Below are 25,903 nucleotides of genomic sequence, written 5' to 3'. Positions count from 1 at the left end.
CACTAGTTAAGTGAACTTCAAGGAAGTTGGTTCTCTCCACTACCAAGATTCTGTGTTTGACACATGTCTGATTCTTCAGACTCATCATTGATGGAGACCATTGCTGCAGTAACAGTCAGCAGCTTTGGCTGGCACTGGTCAGGTTGAGAATGAACACACTCATGGAATCCTGGACAGAGACTTTCCTCGGCAGGGTAGAGGCATACAACTGTGAACTAAGTATGTTTATTAAAAAATGGAAAATAAAATATTCAAAAAAACACTTCCAACATTCATGTCATCAGCAAACTTACTGACCCACCCCTCACTTCTTCATTTCTAGACATTACAAAGAGCAGATGTCCCAGTACACATCAATGCAGAACATCTCTAGTTACTGACCTCCAGGCAAAATACGTTCCATCTACTTCTAGCTTCTGCCTTCTGCAGATAAGCCCAATTTCCATGATTCCATCCCTCATGACTTTCTGAATGACTCTACCATGGGGGACCTTGTCGAACACCTTACTAAAATCCACATGCAGCAGGAAAACCAATTAGGTGTATGTGGTGCATCCTGCCCTTCAAAGAGCCATGCCGACTATCCCTGAGAAGACTGCTTCTCTAAATGCTGTTAAATCCTGCCCCTAAGAATCCTCTCCAATAGTTTGCCCACCACTGACATAAAACTCACTGGTCTACAATTCCCAGGATTCTCCCTATTCCTTTCTGAAGCATTTGCTGACCTCCTTCCTCTGGCATCAATCCTGCAGTCAGGGAGGATGCAAACATAAGATCGGGAGACATGAGAGCAAAAGTAGGCTATTCAGCCCATCGAGTCTGTCTTGCCATTCAATTATGAGCTGATCCATTTCCCCATTCAGCCCCACAATCCGGCCTTCTCCCCATAACTTTTGATGCCCTGAATAATCAAGAACCTATCAATCTCTGCCTTAAATACACCCAATGACTGAGCCTCCACAACCATCTGTGGCAACAAATTCTACAGATTTACCACCCAAAAGCTAAAGAAATTCTTCCATATCTCTGTTCTGTGGACGCTCTTCAATCCTAAAGTTGTGCACTATTACCCTAGACCGATGTTTCTCAACCTTTTTCTTTCCACTCACATACCACTTTAAGTAATCCCTATGCCATCGGTGCTCTGTGATTAGTAAGGGACTGCTTAAGGTGGGATGTGAGTGGGAAGGGAAGGCTGAGAATCACTGCTCCAGACCCAATTGTTACTGAAATATTTTGCTTGAGAAAAATTGTCTTTGGCCCATTTCCTTTGGAGTTATGAAACTGTGCACATAACAAGTCAATTAGGTACGATTAAAATAGTGGTTTTCAAACATTTTCTTTCCACCCACATGCCACCTTTATAATTCTCAGTTAACATATCTTTATCTGATTTCCTAAAAAGGAAAAAAAACCCATGTAATCAACACCTCCCCCATCCCCCCCACTAAACAAAGTTAACTGATACAAGTAATAAACATATGAATCGAATATTGACCTCAAAGAACCAGACAACGCATCTCCGGAGCATCCAAGCACCTTAAATCTTTAAATTATGATAGTATTCCATGAATGGACCACACATCTTATGTAAATTAAACTTTGTTTTTAATATTATATCTGATTTTATTCTAAACTTCCGTGATATCAAGTAACCATTGAATATGAGTAGGAGGGGTGTTGTCTTTCCATTTCATCAAAAGTGCCAACCTAGCCATCAAGGAGATAAAAACTAAAATTTGCTTTTGAGTTGGTCAATAATATATCTTCTTCTTGAGACAAAAACAAATAAAGGAATTAACGTGCATGGTTCCAATTTGATCTTAAAAATCACAGATAAGAGTTTGAAAAATGTTTTTCCAAAATTTTTCTAGACAAGGGCAAGCCCAAAACATGTGTATTAATGAAGCCTCAAAGATTTTACATTTATCACATAATGGATCAATATCAGAATAAAATCGAGACAATTTAACTTTAGATAGATGAACTGTGTGCACCAGAGTTCACTTAACTCATGACCTATCATGGACACTCAGCATCTTCTCACTTGCCAGGAAGGCGCAACAATGACTGTACTTCCTGAGAAGATCAAAGTGGGCAAGGCTACTGGCCATCATAATGTCAACATTTTTCAGGAGCTCTATCAAGAGTGTCCTGGCCAGCTGCATCAGTGTGGAATGGGTGTTATGGAGAAGTGGTTCAGAGGTCAATTCACAGAACCATAAGAGTGGCAGAGAGGATCCCTCCCCATAGACGTGATCTACTGGGATCATTGTCTGAAGAGGGCTCAGAAAATTGTTGTGGACCCTTCCACCCCACTCATAGCTTCTTTCAGTTGCTCCCGTCAGAAAAGAGATGCAGAAATATCAGAGCCTAGTACCACCAGGCTGAGGAACAGCTTCTTCCCACAAGCAGTGAGATGCTGAACAACCAAAGGAACTGCTCACTAACCATTCAAGACGCTCATGTTTAGAAAGCAATATGTATTTATTTATTCGTATGGATGAATGCTTGTCCTGTGTAAGTGTGTTAAGTCTGGTTGAGTGCCTGTGTGTTTTGCACCGAGGTCCAACGAACGCTGTTTCGTCGGGTTGTACTAGTGCAATTGGATGACAACAAATTGGAGTGGATTTGGTCTATTGAGACCCAGCCAGCCCACAGGCCAGTCTGATTCCACGACTCACTTTGCTGGCCTTCTCTGATGAACAAATGTTCCTGATTTCCAGACTTCCACCAATGAGGTTAAACAATCTGGGTCTATGGTTTCTTGGTTTATCCCTCCATCCTTCCTTGAGTTCCATCTGATGAGGTGACTGGGCACAGTTCCTGAACTGAAAGTGGACAACCATGCACTGAAAGTGGACAGCCATATCCTCAACTATGAGATTTGCAGAGTAAATGAATGCAAACTTGCTTTCTTAGGTATTTGTGGATCAAAGAGGGTGACGATATCGCGGGAGATTTTAGCATCACGACAAGATTTTGCCTGGACTTTCATTCAATTTGTGACTGACAGGAACAGGTTTTTAACTATTATCTACAAGCAAGAAATCTGGCTCCACACAGCTTTTTACATAACATTGAATCCCTGGCAGCTGTCTGCAAGGTAATGCTGGTTTTTAGTGACGAATGTTCCAACCTATCTGGGCCTGCAACAACCTGCAGAGTAATTGTATGAGAAAACTACCTTCTCGTGAATAGCAGTTATTAGCTGTTACCCCAGTGACCTACAGCATGTACTTGTATCCAAGCACCACGAGCTGGTAGACAAAGTATTAATCCTGGCTGTTGAACTGCTGCTTGGTTACCATGATGCTATTACAGTTTGTGGGTTGTAGTTTAATTGGGGTACTTGGACAGCACAGGCTCCTGGGCCAGAAGGGCCCGTTACCGTGCTGTAGGTCTTAAATTTACAATTAAAAATGCACCCATGTAATCAATTAACCTATAACCCTGTAGATCTTTTGAATATGGGAGGAAACTGTGCACCTGGAGAAAATCCATGCAGACATGAGGAGAACGTACAAACAGCGCCGATTCGAACCAAGGTGACTGCTGCTCTAATAGCATTGTGCTAACCGCTACTCTAACCATGCAGTCCTGGGCAGAAAGGGCTTTTTACCATGCTATATTGTTTAAATGAAAATAAAATGTTGAGCTATTTATTGGTTCTGCAGCTGTTTGCGAAGATGTTAGCCATGAATGAGAGGGAAGTCAGAGGAATGTATCTTTGTATGTGCTCTGACAATTAGCTATGTAGACACACTGCCCTATCCATCACAGCTGATATTGGGTGCTGGGGACACTGGCATTGAGAGAGGACACAGAGGCAACGCCAAGCTCATGAAGCAGTTTTTAGGGATGGCCCAAGTTTCACAGTCACAGGGAAGGATCAAAATTTCCGCAGCCCCTAGCTTGACTGCAGCCTGGAGATCACAGACACTAAAGACGATAACTCTGCCCTTTCAAGACAAGGACAACATTTTTGGTCTTGTGCTGGAAGTCCTCAATGACATCAGACTTCTGTCAGAGCCATGCAAAGTGTTCAACAAAGGTCAGGACATAGATGATGAGGAAGTCTGCCTCTGCTTACTGGAGTATATATGTGTAAAGAGCTTATTGAACAGAGAAGATGAGCAGAAGGTGCTCCAAAACACTCGGACATGGGATATTACAGCTATAACAGAAACATAACTTCAGGTGGAGTAAGGTGGACATTTAAATCTCCTGAGTTGCAGGTACGACAGGTGAGATAGGACAAGAGGGACATTGGTTCTGTAATAAAAGTCCAGCTGTCAGAAGAATCACAGAACATTTGAAAAATCTTTAAACGCACAAACCTCCAGTTTCAAGGACAGTTTCTTTCTTGCTGTTATTAAACGAATGAACGGACCTCTCATTTGTGAAAGGTGAATCCTCCTATTGTCTAAATGTACCTTTCTCTGTAGCACTATACACTTTTGCTCAATTGCAACATTATCCCCTGCAATTGGGTGTTTATTCTTGTTTGATTTGCCTGGACATCACACAAAACAACACTTTTCACTGCATCTTGGTGCAGATAATAATTCAAATGTATGACTCAGAAACTATTTGGTCCATCCTCTGGATGTTATCAAAGAGCCACTCCACATAACATCACTGCCAGTATACCTGCAGCTCACGTTTTTTCACTTACACAATTCCCCACTGTTTTAATGTGGAGAAGGTCCAACATCCCCAAATGCATCCTCTCATCCCTCTCTGCATTCAATTCCTTTTGCCTTTCTCTGCCCAACTGATTGGACCTTAATATTTCCCCACAGTCCAAAGCTCTCCACCTCACTGAAGTGTCAGAAGGTCCAACAACTGAGACACACTCAGATGAAATAGAGGGCAATGAAGCCCTTATGGGTGTATTAATGACCAGATAAGGACAACTGTGTAAGCAAGTGTAGAAGCATGATAGTGGGGAATTTGAATCATACATAACTGGGAAATAGTACAAAAGACAATGAAGGCAAAGAATTGTTGACATACCAACAGAAGAATGTTGTCAGCCTGACATGAGTTCAATTTCCCATTCAGGTTTATAACCATGTTCTGAGATAAAGTGAAACTACACGGCAGGGAGGATGGGGAGAGGAATTCCTGGATCTAATTTTAGGGAATAAGGCTGGGTAGATGGTATGTGGGAGAGCATTTTTGTTTGAATGATCAAAATTCAGATGAATTTAGCATAATTAAGGATAGATTAAAGATAAAATAGGACTGATGTCTGAAGAAAGATTGGACCAATTAACCTACCAACCCTGTTGGAGGAAACTGGAGTGCCCAGAGGAAACCCCCACAGACATGGGGAGAATGTAGGAACTCTTTACAGCAGGGCTGGATTCGAACATGGGTCACTGGCATTGTAATAGCTTTGCGTTAATCAGGCCGCTCCAACACTGACCAAAATTGACTTCCTCTGGCAATGTCACTCTCAAGAAAGTAAGAAGATGCGACAAGCAGACCAAGTTCTATCATGCAGCCCTGCTCAACATCTGTCTGAAAGGTAGATGGTTCTGGTAAATCTCACTGGGCCGCCAAACTGATCTTGCGACAGGGTAGAGTCAGGGTGAACTGCTTTAAAAGATCAGTAAAGACTATCCAGAGCACCTGGTAACTGGCAATTTCCTGTGTTGCCAAATTTGTGCCTGTGTGCCTCTAGCCAGTCAGCAGCTACATGGTGACAGAGGACTTCTTTGGTAAAGTTGATTCAGTGAGATTGGCCCCAGTGCCAAGACAGGTCTTAACATTTTCCTTAGGTAAGCAGGAATTTCCAACAATAAAGGCCACAGTCCTCAGATTCTGGGCCACTCTCCAACCAGACGGCGTTAACACCGACTTCTCCAAATTCCGTTAATACCCTCCCCTGAGACTCTCTCTTTTCCTACCCTTCTCTCACCCTCACCTTTTCTCCAGCTCCCCACCCCCTCAATATTTGCACCTGTAATGCTGGTGCAAAACAATGAATTTTGTGACATGTTTATGACAATAAATTATGATTCTGGTTGTGGCAGAATGCAGTGTGAATTTGTCAACCACACCAATGAAAACAGAAAGATTCCACTCACCATGTTAAAGATAATGTGTTTATTGTCATACACATGCACCAAAATTCCTATTTGCTGAAGCTGATCAGAAACTTAAATATATTTAAAAGTTCATTAAATACATAAAATAGATAGATCATAAATATTCACAGTACTGCTTGTGCAAAAACAGTGTAGACCATCCTGACGTGGATTCCCCCCTCTACAAAATACAAAGACAAATGTTGGAAAGACTGGCTGTCAATTTTGAAACACACCTTTCACATGTTCATGACTTAGCCCACCACTGGGCCATGACACTCTCCTTTGGGTAACTGAAACATCCAAATCCAAAAAAAAACCTGGTCTCCTCTGTCTTGCCTGATTAGCGCTGCTTAAGGAAATGCAATGGGCTTCCCCTCACGTTTTTCAGGCAGTGGACAGTACACCAGCAAAAGCAGGTAGAGTTGAGGAAGCTCTGAGCCTTCAGGAAGACTTCCACAGCTTAAGAGATTGAGCAAGGAAAAGGCCAATGGTATCCAGTGTAGAGATGTGTATGATCGTGTACTTTGGTGGAAGGAATTAAGGTGTAGACTGTTTTCTAAACGGGTTCCCGAAAGGCCAACTTGCAGGTAGAGTCGGTGATAAGGAAGACAAATTTGCATTCATTTCAAGAGGAGTACAGATGCTCCTCAACTTACAATGGGGTTGCATTCTGGCAAACCCATCATGTTGAAAAAGAATACCGCACCTACCATTTTTTAGAATTAAATTTTGAATAGCTTTATTCCACACTGAAAAAAACCATTAATGTACACAACTGAAAACACACTGGGCATGAAGAATGTTTGAAGCATTGAACTACAATTAATTGCTGGATGGTGAAGATGGTGAGGATGTTATAGCGACAGGGTCATCAATTTCACTCTTATATTTGCATATTGCAAGCACGGGAACAGATCGGAATTTGAAAATGAAAGTATGGATTCGAACCATCGTAACTTTGACAAATTGTAGGTTCCACCATTGTAAGTAACGGAGCGCCTGTAGAATATAATAGCACAGATGTAATGTGGAGGCTTTGTGAGGCACTGGTCAGACTGCACTTGGAGTATTGTGAGCAGTTTACGGTTCCTTAAGGAAGGATGTGTTGTCATTGGAGAAGGTCCAGGGAGGTTCGTGACTAATCCCTGGATCTCTCATTGAAATTTATCAAATACTGAAAGGCCTGGATAGAGTGGACGTAGAGAGGATGCTTCTTATGATGGGAGAGTCTGGAACCAGAGAGCACAGCCTCAGATTACAAAAACTTCCCTTTGGAACAGAGATTAGGAGGAATTTCTTTTCCCAGAGGGTGCTGAATATGGAGAATTCATGTTGTAGATAGCAGAGGAGGCCAAGTCATTTAGGATATTCAAGATGGAGGAAGATAGGTTCTTGATCAGGTAGGGAGTTGAGGGTTACGGGCAGAAGGCAGGAGAATTGGATTGAAAAGGATAGTAAATCAGCCATAATGGAATGGTGGGCCAGAATTGATGGGCTGAATTACCTAATTCTGATCCTATGTCTTATGTTGATCAGCAGCAAAAATCCTTGCAACTCGTCTTCCCCTGTTTCCCATGTTACTTGGATTGCTCCTGCTTGTACACAGTCCCTGCAGTGTGGGAAATGTGTATCAACCAGTGGCACTCACATCAACAGTGATGAAGTGTTTTGAAAGGCTAGTGTTGAAACATATCAGGCCTTGTCTAAGCGGTGACATGGATCCATTCCAATTTGTCTATTATAGCAACAGGTCTACAGCAGATGCCATCTCACTAGCTCTACACAAATCCCTGGAAAACTTGGACAGCAAAGATGCATACATGAGGATGCTCTACGGCAGGGGTGTCAAACTCAAATTCACGGAGGGCCAAAATTAAAAACTTGGACTAAGTCGAGGGCTGAACTAAATATTTATTGAAAATTTTCAACAACATCTGCATGTTTTCTCTTCTTTCAACATATGTAATGTTAAACTTTTTCTTAATAAAATAAATGTTTAATAATAGTTTTGGATAAACTCTTTCATTGTCATTGGCCCATTTCCTTTAGCGTCTGAAACCGTGCACATGACGAGTCAATGAGGGATGATTAAAGCAGTGGTCTTCAAACTTTTTCTTCCCACCCACAGACCACCTTAAGCAATCCCTTACTAATCACAGAGCACCAATGGCACAGGGACGCGAGTGGAAAGAAAAAGGTTGAGAACTGTTGTATTGTGGTAACTCCACATCTGATTAGGTTAATTGTTAGGCAAGTGGTCAGAGAAGGACCCCCCCCCCCACCCCAAGAAAGGCTTAAATCACAGGAACAAAATAAGCTTCCGTCTCACTGCTCCCAATCTTACACACAGTCCTGATGTGAAATGTGGGGTCGCAGCTCCACATTCACCTGAGTTCAGGTGCTGTCTGTGTGGAGATTGTACGCTCTCCCCTTGTCTTGGACCAACAGGTCGGTCGCCTGACGAAGGCACCTGAACCCCCCGTTGAAGTGCCGGCGTCCGGGGCGGTGGAGGAATTGGCTGAGAAGAGCGTGTTGCTCCCACCCCCCTCCCATGGTTGGAGAGGGATTAAACTGCGATCTCACGGCGCCGGGCTTGTCTCCAACAAAAGGAGCGGGAGGCAGGGTCCGCCGCACACGGAGCGAGGGGGAAGGCATCGGCAACGAGACGTTCGGTCCGGCGTCGCCGCTGAAGCGCAGACCCAGCGAGGATGGTCCCCAACTCCAGCCGCGTCTGTGTGTCCGGGAGCCAGGCGGGCTGAGTGCGGCGCTCCGATCCCCGGGATTCGGGACTCTGAGATCCCTCCACACCTCTGGCGTCTTTATTTTCACCTTCAGTGTTCATGCGCTATACTGGCGCGGCGGCCAGCGGGCCAACTCTAATATATATTTAATATGATCTTGCTGGCCAAATATAATTATATTGCGGGCCAAATTTGGCCCGCGAGCCAGAGTTTGACATGTGTGCTCTGTGGCATTTAACACCATATTTAATTGGATCTTGGATTTCCTCACCTCCAGTCTACAATCAGTGAAGATTGGTAAGAACATCTCCACAATCTTTCTCAGTATCAGAGCACCACAGAGTTGCATTCTTACACATATGACTGTGTGGCTCGGTACGACAAAACCCTCTATAAATTCACTGATGATACCACAGAAGTGGGTTGTATAAAAAGGGGCGATGATTCATCATCTGATCTCAGATTATTGTCAGACTACGCACATGGTATCACATACAACCCTGAGATTCTTTTTCCTGCAGGTGACGCAGAATTTCCACATATTGGCAGTGCAAAAAAAATTAACTCAATGTCCACATATTAACAAATAAAGAAATATAAACAAACTGTGTAATCCAGAGAGAGAGAGAAAAAAAATCAATGAACTACAAAAGTAAGTGTCCTTAAATAAGTCCCTGATTGAGTTTGTTGTTGAGGAGTTTAATGGTGGAGGGGGAACAGCTCTTCCTGAACCTGATGGTGTGAGCCTTGTGGCACCTAGACCTCTTTCCTGATGGTAGCATCAAGTTTAGAGTGTGTGCTGGGTGGATGTGGATCCTTGATGATTGCTGCTGCTCTCCGAAGGCAGCATTCCATGTAGATGTTCTCGATGGCGGGGATAGTTTTACATGTGATGTCCTGGGCTGTGTCCCTACCTTTTCCGGGGCTTTATGCTCAGGGGTATGGACGTCCCCATACCAGACCATGATGTCAGCACACTTTCCATCAGAGTTTCCAATGTCATACCAAACCTCTGCAAACTCCTGAGGAAGTAGAGGTGCTGACATGCTTTCTTCGTGATGACATTTGTGTATTGATCGCAGTAAAGGTCCTCTGAGGCAGTGACTCTCAGGAATTTAAATTTGATAACCTTCTCCACCTCTGATCCCCCAATGATCACTGGATCGTATACCTCTGGTTTTCCCTTCCTGGTCAACAATCAGCTTCTTAGTTTTGGTGACATTGAGTGTAAAGAACACTTTATATTCCATCTGGGCAGTTTCCAAACTTTAAAACAAGAAGGTGACTAGGGAGAGGATAGGACAAAGGAGAAAGTTTATGCTTTGAATAAGAGGAAGGGGAGAAGTACTCAATGAGCACTTTGCATCGATCTTCACCAAGGATGGGTGAAGATACTGAGCGCAGTGTGAAGAATGCTCATGTGTTCAGACACTGTGAGATAAAGAAAGAGGAGCATTGAACTGTTTGATTCCCTTGGGTCTGATAGGATAAGTCCTCGATTATTGAAAGAGGCAAGTGAGGAGATTGCTGAGATTGGGAGGGAAACGTGAACTGCCTTGAAGCTTCATCAGTGGAAGTTGTCTTTTTGAAGCAGACTATTTTAGATTCTCTTCCAATGCAGCGACTTGAGGGCTGACTTTGGAATTGAAAGGGCTCTGTTCATCCCTGGGTGAGTGAATGAGTCTTTGAAACAGATGCAGATTGAACCTACTCTTACTCCATTTGCCATTGTAGAGCAAAGCAACAAATGCTGCGGTGACTCCAGATGTACGCACTCCTGACTTGCACCCTCTGACACTTGGAGTTCAAACCCTCAGCTACAGACATTGGGCTGCAATGTTTCACAAGGATAGGCAGCTTGCTGAAATATAACACCAGGATGTATGTGTGAACACACTAAGCCAACTGGTCTACACACATTTACACTAACTCATCCCATTGTAGTCTTGACATGTGCACAAAGTACCTTAGGCACACTACCTGAGCACTACAGTTATCTACAGAAGCAGATCATTGCATAAATCGGACACTGAAGGAAAGACAGGGAGGAGAGAAGGGGTGGGAGGGAATGTTCTTCAAAGAGATGAAAGGCAATACTTTCAGCTTCCTGCCATTTTTGTCAATCAGCGCACAGCATGTCCCAACAGCAAAGTGCAATGGGTTTCAAGGGCTCATTGTTGCTGTGGGTGGCAAGTTAAGTTTCTTTTAAGTTAAGCAGCTGCTTGACATGAATGGATCTGTTTGGCTCAGGAACAATGGTGGGATGGACTGCTTTTATCCAACAGCTATCAGGCTCTTAAAGCTCTCTGTACTACCCTAATTAATCATAAACCACTCAGGGAACATCAAAATGTCTAGCTGCATCACTGAAATCACTTTTTTTTTGCACCATTTGCAGCTGTGATTATTTAATGATCTATCTATGCTTTATATTTATTATCTTTATCTGTACTGGAGTAACTTAATACATAATATTGTTACTGGTATATGTTGTACATCTATTTGGCTGCAGCAATAAGAATTTCATTGCATCCGTACACTGTACAATAAAATCATCATTATTTATAAGATTATTTTTAAAACATTTACCTTTTATAAACTGGGAAGTGATGAGGGCAGAAATGAGAATGTAGTTCAGTTCATCACACATGCACCGTCTCCCCCTCGAACCCCATTCCCTCTGTCTGGTTCCCACAAACCAGTCTCCAGCAGCCCACAGCCCATGTGGGTCCTTCAGCCACTGAGCACCTCGCGGGTCCGCTGATCTCTAATGCATTCCCCAATCATGGTAAGTCTCTCCCTCACATACCTCCTATACTGAGCTGGCCAGAACTTTGATTTAAATTCCTGGGAGTCAATACCTTGGAGGAGATTTCCTAGATCCAACACACAAATGTCATCATGAAGAAAGCACATCAACACCTCTACTTTCTCAGGAGTTTGCGCAGGTTTGGTATGACATCGAAAACATTGACAAACTTCTATAGATGTGTAGTGGAAAGTGTGCTGAATGGTGCATCATGGCTCTAGTATGGGGCACCAGTACTTCTGAGTGGAAAGCCCTGTACACCACAGGCAATATTCTCCATATTCAAGAAAATCTATTTGAAATGTTGCTGACAGAGAGCACAACACCCAGCATACACTCTTGTCCTCACAGCTACCATCAGGAAGGAAATATAGGTGTCACAAGACTAGCACCACCAGCTTCAGGAACACCTCCACCATCAGACTCCATCATTTAAGAACTTTTACTTTGCACATTATACATGATTGGATAGTTATTTTCTGAATTATGCAGTTTGTTTGCATTTCTCTCTTGTGTGTAGTATTTTTTTCCAAGTGTACAGTTTTTTTTTGTACAATCTGATAAGAAGAAATTTGCCTACCCCGCAGGAAAAAGAATTGGAGGATTGTATATGATGTCATGTATGTACTCTGATATTAGATCTGAACTTTGAACTTTAACTGCACTGCAAGGTCGGCCTGACCAATGTGTTGTAAAGCATCAGTTCTATCATCATGGCATTCATTGGCTTCATCTCCTCACACCCTCAGGAATGGCCCTCATGAAAATTCAATGCTCAGAAAAGGAAATCTTTCTACCACTGGCAAAATGCAAACTGAATAATTGAAAACACGAAAAGGTTCAAGATAAAACAGTTTAGAAATCATAGCATAGGGGAGAAGATTCTGATCTGGAGTTTATTGCCATACACACAGTACAATGGAAATATGCATTAAATTTCTTACCTGTTGCCCCCAAACAGGCATTTTATGAAAAAAATCAACTACATTAAAGTCCAGATTTATTGTCAGAGTACATACATGACATCACATACAACCCTGAGATTTTTTTCCTGCGGTGCAGGCAGAATTTACCACTTGTTCGTGTTGCAAAAACTACTCAAACTGATTGTGTGGTACAACGAGGAAAAAAAATCAATAAAGTACAAAAGTAAGAGTCCTTAAATGAGTTTCTGATTGAGTTGTCACTGAAGAGTCTGAAAAGTGGAGGGGGAGCAAAGTGTTCCTGATCCCGGTGGTGTGAGTCTTATGGCACCTCCACCTCTTTCCTGATGGTAGCAGGGAGAACAAGTGTGTGTGCTGGGTAGTGTGGTCCTTGATGATTGCTGCTACTCTCCAACGGCAGCATTCCATGCAAAAGTTCTCAATGGTAGTGAGGGTTTTGCCTGTGATGTCCTGGGCTGTGTCCATGACATTTTGTAGGGCTTTAGTACACATGATATAGTACATATAATTGAATTAGAAAAGTTAATAAATATTCACAGTTATCCTTGTGCAAAAAAAGTGATTTGCAATAGTGCAGACAGACCCTTGTGTGGTGTCAGAGCAGTCCCCGATCAATGTAACAAGGGGAGGTTCAAGACCCTGATCGCTGTTGGAAAGAAACTCTTTTTGAACCTAGATGTGCTGGTCTTCAGACTTCTGTACCTTCCGCCTGAAGGTAGTAGCAAGAAGAGACTGCAACCAGGGTGATTGCAGTACTTTGGTGTTGGCTACCTTCTTAAACATAAGAAATCCAGCAATCTGCTGAAGAACAGAACAAGAAGAGTTCCTTCAGTGCAGTAAAGGCTGAGCCTGGTCAAACTCCCAGGGTCCATCCCTCTTGCATTTGACAGTGCATGTCTCAAAAGCAACCAATCAGAGAGGAGAGGAGCAGAGCCAAAAGTCCTGGATCAGAGAATGAAGATGATGGATTCCCTATCCTACCTAGTCAACAATTTGCAGCCAAACGCACCATGAAGAAGTCTATCAAGTACTGAAACAAGTCAAATCTGAGGGCAAATGCAATACACAAACGTGATGGAAAAACTCAGTAGGTCACACAGCATTCATAAGAAGTTTTGGGCATCAGCCATTCATCAGTAATCTGAAGAAACAGGTTAAAAGGTGAGGTGGGTGGGGAGGGGTGGGGAAGGATGAGAGGAGAGGAAGGAACACGAGAGAATCACAGCCTAACAAGTATAAATGGATAGAGATGAGAGGCCATTAACCATGGTTTTGAGTTCAAGAGGCATGAGGTAATGTTGCACCTATATAAAATCTTGTTAGACCCCGGTTAGAATATTGTGTTCAGTTCTAGTCACATCATTTCAGGAAAGATGTAGATGCTATAGAGAGGGCGCAGAGGAGATTTACAAGGATGCTGCCTGGATTGGAGAGCATGCCTTATGAGAATAGGTTGAGTGAACTTGGTCTTTTCTCCTTGGAGTGACAGAGGATGAGGGGTGACCTGATAGAGGTGCACAAGATGATGAGAGGGATTGATCGTACAGATGGCCAGAGGTTTTTTTTTTCCTCAGTGTTGAAATGGCTAACATGAGGGAGCAATGTTTTAACATGCTTGGGAGTAAGTACATGGGGATGTAAGATCTTTTTGAGAGAGTATTAAAAAGGTACATGGGACAAAGAAAAATGGAAGGTTATGAATCAGGGATATCCAGGCAGTTAATGGCGTAGGTTTTTGGGTTGGCACAACACTGTGGGCCAAAGGGACTAAACTGTACTGTAGATTTCTATGTAAGAGAAAGAAGTGATGGGGGAGAGGGCGGACGACTAAATAGGGTATGTCTGACAGCAGAAGGAATATTTAAAAATAAATAAATTAGTGCAAGAGAAGAGAAAATGAAATAGTGTCTGTGGTTCATTGTCCATTCAGAAATCTGATGGAGGTGGGTAGAAGCTGATTTTGTACCTTTGGGTGTTTGCCTTCAGGCTCCTGTACCTCCTTCCTGATGGTAGCAGTGAGGGTCCTTGAGGATAGAAGCTGCTTTCTTGAGGCACCACATCTTGTAGATGGAATGAAGACTGATACCCATGATGGCACTAGCTGAGTTGTCTTTTCCTGTCCTGTGCATTGGCACCTCCATACCAGACAGTGATGCAACCAGTCAGAATGCTCTCCACGGTACACCTGTAGAAATTTGCAAGAGTCTTTGGTAGCGTACCAAATCTCCTCAAAATCCTCATTAGGTGTAGTCGCTGGTGAGCCTTCTTCATGAATGAATCAACATGGAGGCCCCAGGGTGGGTCTTCAGAGATGTTGACACCCAAGAATTTGAAGTTCTTAACCCTTTCCACTACCCCTCAATGAGGACTGGTTGGTGTTCTCCTGGTTTTCCCTTCCTGAAGTCCACACTCAGTTCTTTCATTTTGCTAATGTTGGGTGCAAGGTTGTTGTTGTGCCACTACTCAACTCGTCAATCGTGGTGTCATCAGCAAGTTTGTCGATGGCATTTGAATTGTGCCTAGTCACACAGACATGGGGGTCAAGCAAATAGAGCAGGGGGCTAAGCACGCATCCTTGAGGTGTGCCTGTATTGATTGTCAGTGAGGAGGAGATGATGTTTCCGATTTGTACTGGCTGTTGAGGAAGTCAAGGATCCAGTTGCAGAGGGGGGTGCAGAGGCCCAGGTTTTGGAGCTTATCGCCCAGTAATGAGGGTAGGATGGTGTTGAAAGCTTAGCAGTAGCCATGAAAAGAAGTCTGATCTATGTATTGTTGTTGTCAAGGTGATCCAGAGCTGAGTGGAGAGCCAGTGAGATTATATCTGGTGTGGAGCGATTGTGGCAGCAGGCGAATTGCATCTGAGAGCATGAGATATTTCTGACACGACACAGACAGTTTCTAAACCCCTACATTAAACCTCAGGGAAATTCTCTCTCCTATTGCAGGAGCAGAAGAGGAGGAGTAAGTTATTCAGCTCAGTGACCTGCTCCACCATTCCCTACTATCAGGGCTGACCCTCTATTTCAATGCCATCATCCCATCTCCTTCTACTGTTTGATGCATTCTGTATCCAGACATCTAGCCATTGTTCGCTTGAATATATTCAGCAATGTGACTTCCACTGCCTTACATGGGAAATTTGTTCTTCAGTTTATTGTTAAACACATTATACAATGTACATAAGCCCAAAGTTGCTGCAGCTGGACAGGTACTTAAACAAAAGACTATTATAGGAAACTGATTGAATTAAAATTGATAATAAATACATTGACTGAATGGACAATAAATTTTCACAGTAATCATCATACCAAAAAAGTGACTTACAATAGTGCAGCCAGTTAGTTTATCGTGTTGGAGCAGTCCCTTATCAGTGTGACAAGGGAGAATCATGGGAAAAAATTCTGGAGGTCCATTACTCCCTGAGAGACAAAATTTCTCCTCATCTCAGTCCTACGTGTCTTACACCACAACTTATGGGAACACACTCATTCAAGCACAGGTAGCATGCAGACTTCATACATTTCCTGTCAATGGCTGACTAACCAGCCCAATTCAAGCCTGCAGTCAAATCTGACAGATTCTCACTGAGGCCCATGCACTAAACCCACTAGAATTTACAACAATGATTGACATGCCTCAAGATTTCAAACTGATGTAGTGGCGGCTACTCTGCTTACTGAATGATTTCACAACCACACAGGTTGAGTTCAGTGAGCAAATCCTCGTTTATTGAGGTCTGCCTGACTGGTCTTATGCTCCCAGCCAAGACCTGGCTGAGAACCGCGCCGGGGGCCCTGACGTTGCCGGGGCGTCACGTGGGCCGTAGAGTGTGGGCTTCTGAGCCTGGTGCTGAGGTCGGGGAGAAATCCCCAATGACGCCATTTTGGCCAGCTGCCCCGCCACGTGGATGACATGCAGGGCCGGTTCACCTGCCTAATGGCATGCTGCCACACAGCCACACCCCCCCCCACCCCAGAACCGGCGCCAGTGCCCTTTTTTGCCGGACAGCCTCGCTTCTTGGGTTGAACCGCGACCATTGGCTCGTTGGGGTCGTGGTGTGCTAGCTTTAATCTGTCCACAGTAAACAGTTCCCTCTTACCACCGATGTCCAGTGTGAAGGTGGATCCTGAACACTGGATAACTCTGTACGGCCCTTCATACGGTCTTTGAAGGGGTACTGTGGAAGGGCCTCGCCTGATAAAAACATACTTTGCGGAATACAGTTTGCTGGGGACGTAAGAGGCCCGTGTGCCATGACTGGGCAGTGTCTAACTGGGCCCGGAGGTGGGGAAGTAAAACATGCGGTGACTGTTGCGGGTTTTGAGGTGCATTGATAAACTCACCGGGCAGGGCTAGCGGTGCACCATAGACCAGCTCGGCCGATGAAGCCTGCAGGTCTTTTTTGGGTGTTGAGCGAATGCCCAGGAGTACCCAAGGCAGCACATCCACCCAGTCGGGACCAGTGAGGCGGGCCATAAGTGCCGACTTAAGGTGGCGGTGCAATCGGTTGACCAGTCAATTGGCCTGTGGGTGATAGGCCGTTGTGTGATGCAGCTCGATTCCCAGTCTGTTGGCGAGCTGTGCCCAGAGTGCGGAGGTGAACTGTACGCCACGGTCGCTGGTGAGGTGGGTCGGGATGCCAAACTGGGCAACCCAACCGGTCAAAAGTGCTCGGGAGCAGGAGTCCGTGGAGGCATCTGGCATTGGGATCTCCTCAGGCCCACAAAGTGGTGCAGTCTACCACCGTGAAAAGGTAACAGTTACCTTGGGAAACAGGTAAGGGGCTGACAATGTCCACATGTACGTGGCTGAACCGTTCTTGGACATGTTCAAAATCCTGCATGGGCACTCTGGTGTGCCTGTGTACCTTGGGAAGCTGGCAATGTGTGCAGGTTCTGGCCCAGTCCACAATCTGCTTTCGAAGCCCATGCCAGACGAAGTGTTCTGCCACCATATGAACTGTGGACCTGATGGAAGGGTGGGAAAGGTCGTGGATATGGTGGAAGACTTGCCTGCGCCACTGCTGGGGAACCACTGGTCGCGGGGTGCTCATGGAGACATCGCACAGGACGGTATCATCACCAAGGTGAGTCGGGAGGTCCTGGAACCGCAGGCCTGTGATGGCAGTCCTGAAGGCATGCATCTCCTCGTCGGAGTTCTGATGGCCAGCTGGTTGTAGTCTAGGCTGGGTGTCAGTGAGCAAATGGCCAGTTGGGAGAGCGCGTCGGTGACCACGTTGTCTTTCCCTGCCTTGTGCCGAATGTTGGTGGTGAACTCCATTACAAAGGGCAGGTGACGCTGTTGGTGGGCCGACCAGGGATTTCTAGCTATAGTGAGCGCCTGAGTGAGGGGCTTGTGGTTGGTGAAAGGCCTCCCCTCCAAGAAATAGCGAAAATGACGCACAGCGAAGTATGTGCCCGACAACTCACGGTCGAAAGCACTATGCTTGTGTTCTGGTGGACGAAGAAGTCAGCTAAAGAATGTCAGTGGTTTCCACTGTCCGTTAACCTGCTGCTCCAGGATGGCACCGACGGTCGTGGCAGAGGGCATTGACAGAGAGCGTCATATGAAGGTCGGTGCGTGGATGGACAAGCAGGGTGGCCTTCATGAGGGCAACGTTCGTGGCTTCGAATGCCCTGTTAGCCTCTGGAGTCCAGACGAGTGTCTTGTCCTTGGCCGCGATGAGGGCGAAGAGCAGCTGCATGATGCGTGCAGCGCCTGGAATGAATCGGTTATATAAGTTGATCATACCTGTGAACTCTTGTAGCCCCTTGAGGTTGTCCGGGCGTGGAAACTCTCTGATTGCAGCGACCTTCATAGCAGCTGGTGTAGCTCCTTCGGCGTTGATGGACTACATGGACTCCTTCCCGCACTGGCATTTGGCTGGATTGATCGTTAGGCCGAAGTCGGCCAGTCAGGAGAAGAGGGTGCACAGGTGAGACTTGTGTTGTGCCTGGTCTCTGCTAGCGAGAAGAATGTTGTCCAGATAAATGAACATGAAATTTAAATCCCTGCCCACCATATCCATGAGGTGCTGGAAGGTCTGGGCGGCATACTTGAGCCCGAAAGGTAAACGTAGAAATTCAAACAAACCGAAGGGGGTGATGATGGGCGTTTTGGGGATGTCCTCAGGGTGCACCGGGATTTGATGATACCCGCGCACCAGGTCGACCTTGGAGAACATCCTCACGCCATGCAGGTTGGCCGTAAAGTCCTGAATGTGAGGGATGGGGTAACGGTCAGGTACTGTCGCATCATTAAGCCATTGATAATCTCCGCAGGGGCACCAGCCACCAGAGGCTTTTGGGACCAGGTGGAGCAGCGAGGCCCAAGGATTTTTGGAGCATCGAATGATCCCCAGTTCCTGCAGATGCGAGAACTTTAGCTCTTTGGAGCTTATCCAGTAGGAGCCGGTGTGCCTTGCCATGGACCGGCGGGCCTTGGGTGGGGATATAATGAAACACCTCGTGGCGTGGTGAAGCGGCGGAGAACTGCAGCTTGAGGAGGGACGGGAACTAGTCCAGGATGCGCCGAAACTCGTCCTTGGTACGCTGACCATCGCCATCTGCGGCTGCTCTGTGCGGGAGGTGTTGAGGCGAATGGATTGGAAGGTACGAGCATCCCTCGGGGGTCAACCAGAAGTCTGTGGGCGAGGAGGAAGTTGACACCCAGAATGGAGGTTAGGAGGGACGAAATGGTGAACCTCCACGAGAACTTCCGCTGGCCGATCTGGAAGTGGACGGTCTTGTTACCATACATTCAGATCTCCAACGAATTAGCTGCACAGAGTGGAGGACCTCAAGGCCGGTTCCGGGACTCGATGGCTGTGACCAGGATGACACTGATGTGGGCCCCAGTGTCGACGAGGAAGCGTCGGCCGCTGATTGCATCCCGCAGGTAGAGAAGGCTGTGTTCTTGATCAGCCGCCGCAGCCATTAACAGTGGCCGGCCTGTTCGTTTCCCTGGAACCAGCAGGGCTGACGACACTTCTGAGCCTTGGCTCCCCAGCACTGGTGGAAGAAGCAGAGGCCTGAAGTGGATGGCTTGCTTCTGGCTATGCTCTTTGAGGCCCCTGCATGGGCCGAGTGTTCCTCCGCAGTGCCAGAGGAAGGATTGGCGTGGTCATGACCAGGGCTCATAACTTGCTGGACTGCTGAACCCTCCGGGAATCGTTCAATCCATAGCTCCTGAACCTTTTGAGCGACCTTCCTAGGGTTGTCGAAGCTTTCCTGGGCCAATAACAGCTGGATGTCTTTGGGCATATGGTTGAGGAAGATGTGCTCGAAGAGTGGGCAGTTGGTGTGATCACCCATGAGCGTGAGCATCTCATCCATCACACGATTGGAGTTCTGTCTCCCAAGTTGTCGAGGTGCAGCATCCGAGCGGCACACTGGTGCCTGGAGAGGCTAAGGGAGCCGGTGAGCACTCGCTTGATGGTCTTGTACTTATCTTCTGTGGGTGGGTGCTGAACGAGGTGCAGCACTCATTTGGCAGTGGCCTGGTCCAGGGCGGCAACCACATGATAAAACTTGGTCGTATCTGATGAAATCTGGTAGAGGTGAAACTGAGCCTCTGCATGGCTGAACCAGATCTTAGGCTGCTGAACCCAAAGGTCAGGAAGCTTGCTGGCTATTGCGTTGATCGAAGAGTCATTCATATTGGGTTCAAAGCATTTGAACCTGTCGGAGTCACCAATGTAGTGGCGGCTACTCTGCTACTGAATGATCTCACAACCAGACGGGTTGAGTTCAGTGAACAAAAACTCGTTTATTGAGGTCTGCCTGACTGGTCTTATCCTCCCAGCCTGGACCTGGCTGAGAACCGCACCGGGGGCCCTGATGTCGCTGGGGTGTCACATGGGCCGCAGAGCGTGGGCTTCTGAACCTGGTGCCGAGATCGGGGAGAAACCCCCAATGGCGCCATTTTGGCCGGCTGCCCCGCCGTGTGCATGATATGCGGGGCTGGTTCGCCTGCCTAACAGCGTGCCGCCACACTGATTTAATTTGTTGAATCTTGAACTGCAAACATTCTTCACTGACTTCTGTTGCTCCCCTTTAAGTTGGATGATTTGCACAGAAAGACCACACCTGTAGATTTTTGACTTGGTGCCTGGTATAAGTCTAAGTTGTTTCAGCTTTTCTGGACTTTGACTGCAGACCATAATCCTCCTCATTTCACACAGCTCATTACAGCAGTAGGGATAATAAACAAGTCATCTTTGATCTTGCTCAGGATTAAATTTCTGGCCCCCAACTGCAGCTGCTATAAGGATGGAAAGTACACAGCTGGTTCAAGCAGGCTCCAACCCTTGACGGCAGGTTGTTTTGGTGATGGGGGAAGGGAGGAGGGGGGTGGGGTGGGAGTCATGGCTTTGTCAAGGATACTATGTTGCAGGTGGTGCTGTAACTCATCTCTTAACTGCAAACTGAACTCTCTCACACAGATGTAAGCTACCTCTGGGCAGTGTCCAAATGAACTGCAGGAGCATTATCCTTGATGTTGCAGGGATTTACAGCATGAGGTTGACAGCACAGAAACAGGCCATTTGCCCACCGAGTTCTGCTTTGCTCATCAACCAGATGTTTTCACTAATGCTCCATCAGTCCTTTTTGTTTCTTTCTACCCACATTTTAATCAACTCCAACTCCTGAACTACCTCCCAACAGCTTCTACTCCAGACTCGAGTCAGGGGAAATTTACAATCACCCAACTGAATCTCAGATTTCTGGCACATGGGAAGAAACCATATGTCACTGGGAGAACATACAAACTCCACACTGACAGCGCCAGATCAAACCGGGGTGCAGTGGCTGTACTGATGGCCATTCCACCTCCGTCAACAGCACAAGAGGAGATGATTTGATTGATGGAAGTTTAGTACATACAAACTATCTGTAACATTTCCTGCACTGCAAGGGTGAGCATTCTGCAAAAGTACTTTCTTCACTGAAATAACTTGAGATGATTTATCTTATATTTAATTTAGACATGCAGTATGGTAACAGGCCCTTCCAGCCCACAAGCTTGTGCCACTCAATACACCCATGTAACCAATTAACCTACCAACCCCATTTGTCTTTGGAGGATGGGAGAAAACTGGAGCATCTGGAGGAAATCATGCAGATACAAGAGCGTGCAACCTCCTTGTAGACAGTGCTGGATTTGAACCCAAGTTGCTGGCGCTGTAAGGGCACCAATTGCTACACTAACAGCACCAACCTTAGATGATCAAAGTCTGTGAAAAGTACCATGCAAGGGTAAACAGTGGTTCTCTTTCCACTTACATGCCACTTTAAGTAATCCCTTTGCCATAGGTGCTCTGTGATTAGTAAGGGATTGCTTAAGGTGTTTGTGGGTGGAAAGAAAAAGTTTGAAAACCACTGTTTTAATCGTCCCTAATTAACTTGTTCTGTGCACGGTTTCATCACCGTGGAACAATGACCATTTTTCTCAAGCAAAATATTTCACTAAATTAGGTCAAGAGCAGTGATTCTCAACCTTCCCTTCCCACTCACATACCACCTTAAGCAATCCCTTATTAATCACAGAGCACCGATAGCATAGGGAATACTTAAAGTGGTATGAGTGGAAAGAAAAAGGTTGAGAACCACTGTGCTAAAAAGTTGTGTGAAACTCTTTGTTTTGCATTCTATCCAGGCAAATTGCACAGCAGGAAGTGCAATAATAAAACAAGAGTGCAGGGTGTGGCGTTACAGTACGCCCTTTAAAGCTGTAGTGTAAAATGGGGTTAACCGGGAAATTTTCCCGGCGAGCGCCCCACTCATGCAGCAGCTTGAAAGGGTCCTACCTCAGAGGTAGTCAGGGAACCCATTTAAACTTAACTAGGACGCGCCCTCCGGCAGCTTGAACAGTAAAATGACTGACCCGGACTCTTGTGACGTCAGTGCTTGCGCGCTGGTGTCACAGGGAATCCCCTGGCTGAAGTGCCTGCCGCGATTGGGTGGGGCACCTGGAACTGCTGTTGCTGTGAACGACACTCCAGTTGTGATAGCTCAAAGTTCGCGGCAGCGGAACATTGCTGGGGGGGCGCGATTGACGGTGGGAGTCCCAACTGACAGTGGGAGGGTGACTGACTGGGGGGGGGGGGGGTGGTGATTGATGATGGGTGGGGACTGTAGGCCCTTTTATAGAGGAAAAAAATTCGACTGTAAAGACGGATATTTTCTGCCCTCACATTGCCTCCATAAATGTTTGGTGTGTGGCTCCAAGGTGCTGAGTCTGATCCTTCCTCAGACTGGTCGCAGAGGTGGAGTGGAGTGCTCTGCCTCGCTCCATAAATATACCGCCACTGCAAGTGGCTGGCTAGGGGCAGGCTGACGATGTTGTGATGACACCGTCAGCCCACTGCCCAGGAGTAGCAGTAACACTGCATAAGTGCTGGAGGTCAGAGAATCTTGGCATGCAGAAGAAGGATCAATGGCCGTCTTCATTACCCATAATCCCCCATGCAGTTGGAACTGAATGGTTCCAGCTGCGTGGGGGATTATGGGCAACTGCTCGCTGCTTATGTATGCCGTCATCTTGACAGGCAGCAAGCACTACTACATTAGTTGCCCTGCCTCCATTGGCTCTGGAGGACGCAATGAGGAGCCACTCTTCATAAAAGTGACACTGCAGCAGCCTTTTAAAAAAAGGTCAATGCACAGTTTTGTTTTGCCAATGGACCTGGCCTCGATGCGGCGCCCCTCCATAAAAACAACTAATGAGTCATGAAATGGAGAGTGTGGTGTGACAGTGCATCACAACACAGGGCATGTTCAAGAGTCGAGAAGTCATGCTGCAACTCTACAAATCTCTGATGAGTCCACACTTGAGTATTGAGTATTGTGTTCAGTTCTGGTCACTGCATTATAGGAAGGATGTGGAAGCTATGTAAAGAGTGCAGAGGAGATTTTCAAGGATGTTTTCTGGATTGGAAAATAAGTGTTATGAGACAAGTTTAACAGAGCTGGGACTTTTTGGAGCACAGAAGGATAAGAGGAAATGTAATTGAGGTCTACAGATTCTGAGAAGCATAGATAAGGTGGATAGCTAGGGGTAAGTTTTTTACATAAAGAGTTGTGGGTGCCTGGATTGCCTTGCGGTGGTGAAGGCAACAACATTAGGGGTATTTAAGATGACCCTTAGACAGGATGAAAGAAAAATAGGGAATAAAAACACAAACCAAGGAAGGACATACATAGTGAATGGTAGGGCACTGAAGAGTGCAGAGGAACAAAGGGATCTGGGAATACAGATACATAATTCCCTGAAAGTGGCATCACAGGTAGACAAGGTGGTGAAGAAAGCTTTTGGCATCTTGGCCTTCATAAATCAGAGTACAGGAGTTTGGATGTTATGGTAAGGTTGTATAAGATATTGGTGAGGCCAAATTTGGAGTATTGTGTGCAGTTCTGGTCACCAAACTACAGGAAGGATATCAGTAAGATTGAAAGAATGCAGAGAAGATTTATGAGGATGTTACAGAGTCTTCAGGAGTTGAGTTAAAGGGAAAGATTAAACAGGTTAGGACTTTATTCCTTGGAGCATAGAAGAATGAGGGGAAATTTGATGGAGGTTTACAAAATTATGAGAGGTATAGACAAGGTAAATATGAGTAGGCTCCTTCCACTTAGATCAGGAGACATAAATACAAGAGGACATGGCTTTAAGGTGGAAGGGGAAAGGCTTAGGGGGAACATTAGAGGGAACTTCTTCAATCAGAGAGTGTTTGGAGTGTTGAACAAGCTGCCATCTGATGTGGTAAATGTGGCGGTCACTCTTAAGTTTTAAGAATAAATTGGATACCTGGATGGGAGAGGTCCAAGAGTTATGGAATGGGTGCAGGACAGTGGGACTAGCGGAATGATGCTTTAGTACAGACTAGAAGGGCTGAATGTCTTTTTTCAGTGCTGTAGTGTTCTCTGGTTTTATTCTATGGGTTATGAGGTAGGGAGGGTTTAGTACTTTTTGTATATGTATAATTTGGCACAACATCGATGGCCAAAGGCCTGTACTGTGCTGTAATGTTTTATGTTCCATGTTCTATCATGTTAACATCACTCATAACCACAGAGGCAGTTCCACAGGGACTGACCTCATTATACCTCTTCTATCATCACCACCAGCTTGGCAATTGCACCTACCTGTGCCTTTATCAAATCAACACTCCACAGGTGCAGCAGAGGAGTCAAATCAGATGCAAAACCTGATCAGGACTGATCACCGGAACAGGGTAGTTTTAAAGGAGCGGGGAAGAAGGACAGATGAGTCAAGCTCCGAGAAAGATTTCTTCAGAAGTGAAAGCAGGGCCACCAATGTGGCAGAATTATGAAGCAGCTCAAAAGGCTGAGATCAGAGGAATGCATCTATCCCGGTTCAATACAGAGGACATTCAGGCCTTTGGGATCATGCTGGATCCCAGCACAGCAATTTCAATGGTCATATATCTCCAACAGTCCCACAATAATTCTCCTGCATATGGACCCATCAATTCCCTATGGATGATTCCTGCCAGTCATCTGCACTCAGGAGCATTACAAAAGTGATTGAACATATCAGCACAGAGAAATGAGCGAGACTGGGAGAGTGACAGGCCAAGGTGGGATTTTCAGTCATCAGTGAGAAGGTGAAACTGAGATTTCAGCTGGAGAGGATACAGAGCAGTGGACATCAGGGAGGGATTGTGTCAGAATGGGATGAGAGGGTAAACAGAGAGTTAGCAGCAACATGGAACAGCTTTCACCAATTGCTTGGAAGGATGAGGGAGGGAAGGAGGCAATAGATGCAGGGGAGGAGAGGTGCTAACTGATAGAGGCAAATGTCCCAGACTGTGGGCCTCAGTGTAAGTCTGACATTGGGTGAATGTGGTGTCTGTGTGAGGACTGACTGTGGGTCAGTGTGGGGTCATCGTGGGAACTAGAAGTGGGTCAAAATATGGGACCACAGTAGGACTGATAGTTGGTCAGTGTTTGGACTGGCAGTGGATTAGTGTGAGAACTGAGATTAGGTCAGTGTGGGGACTGACAGTGAGTCAATGTGGGGACTAACAGTGGGTCAGTATGGGGGAAGTGCGGGGACAGGCAATGGGTCAGTATGGGGACTGACAGTGCATCAGTGTGGGGACAGACTATGGGTCAGTTTGGTGATGACAGTGGGTCAGTGTGGGGACTGACAGTGGATCAGTGGGGGTCAGTGTGGGGACTGACAGTAGGTCAGTGAGAGGTCAAAGTGGGTCAGTGTGGGGTTAGGAACTGATCAGGTCGGTGTGGGTTCTGTGTGTGTCTGACAGTGGGGCAGTGTAGGGTT

At 45.9% G+C, this 25,903-nt stretch overlaps 1 protein-coding gene and 1 long non-coding RNA gene across 4 annotated transcripts in view; both read right to left on the bottom strand.

The window, feature by feature from the left end:
• Positions 1 to 25,903, bottom strand: part of ulk4 (unc-51 like kinase 4) — a 655,266-nt gene that overhangs the window by 9,754 nt on the left and 619,609 nt on the right. The gene's annotated exons all lie outside the window — the stretch shown is intronic.
• Positions 20,343 to 22,970, bottom strand: LOC138748542 (uncharacterized). Of its 2 annotated transcripts, none has more exons than XR_011348122.1 (2): positions 22,791 to 22,970; positions 20,343 to 20,857 (listed from the first exon to the last, which is right to left on the bottom strand). It is a non-coding gene; the product is annotated as an uncharacterized lncRNA (long non-coding RNA). The 2 variants fall into 2 exon arrangements; XR_011348117.1 differs by lacking the exon at positions 22,791 to 22,970 and adding an exon at positions 22,481 to 22,685.

This window comes from Narcine bancroftii, chromosome 1 (assembly GCF_036971445.1).
Source record: "Narcine bancroftii isolate sNarBan1 chromosome 1, sNarBan1.hap1, whole genome shotgun sequence".
In the NCBI taxonomy this organism is placed as follows: domain Eukaryota; kingdom Metazoa; phylum Chordata; class Chondrichthyes; order Torpediniformes; family Narcinidae; genus Narcine; species Narcine bancroftii.
The sequence above is the reverse complement of the archived record's forward strand: the minus strand, read 5'-3'. Positions and strand labels throughout refer to the sequence as shown.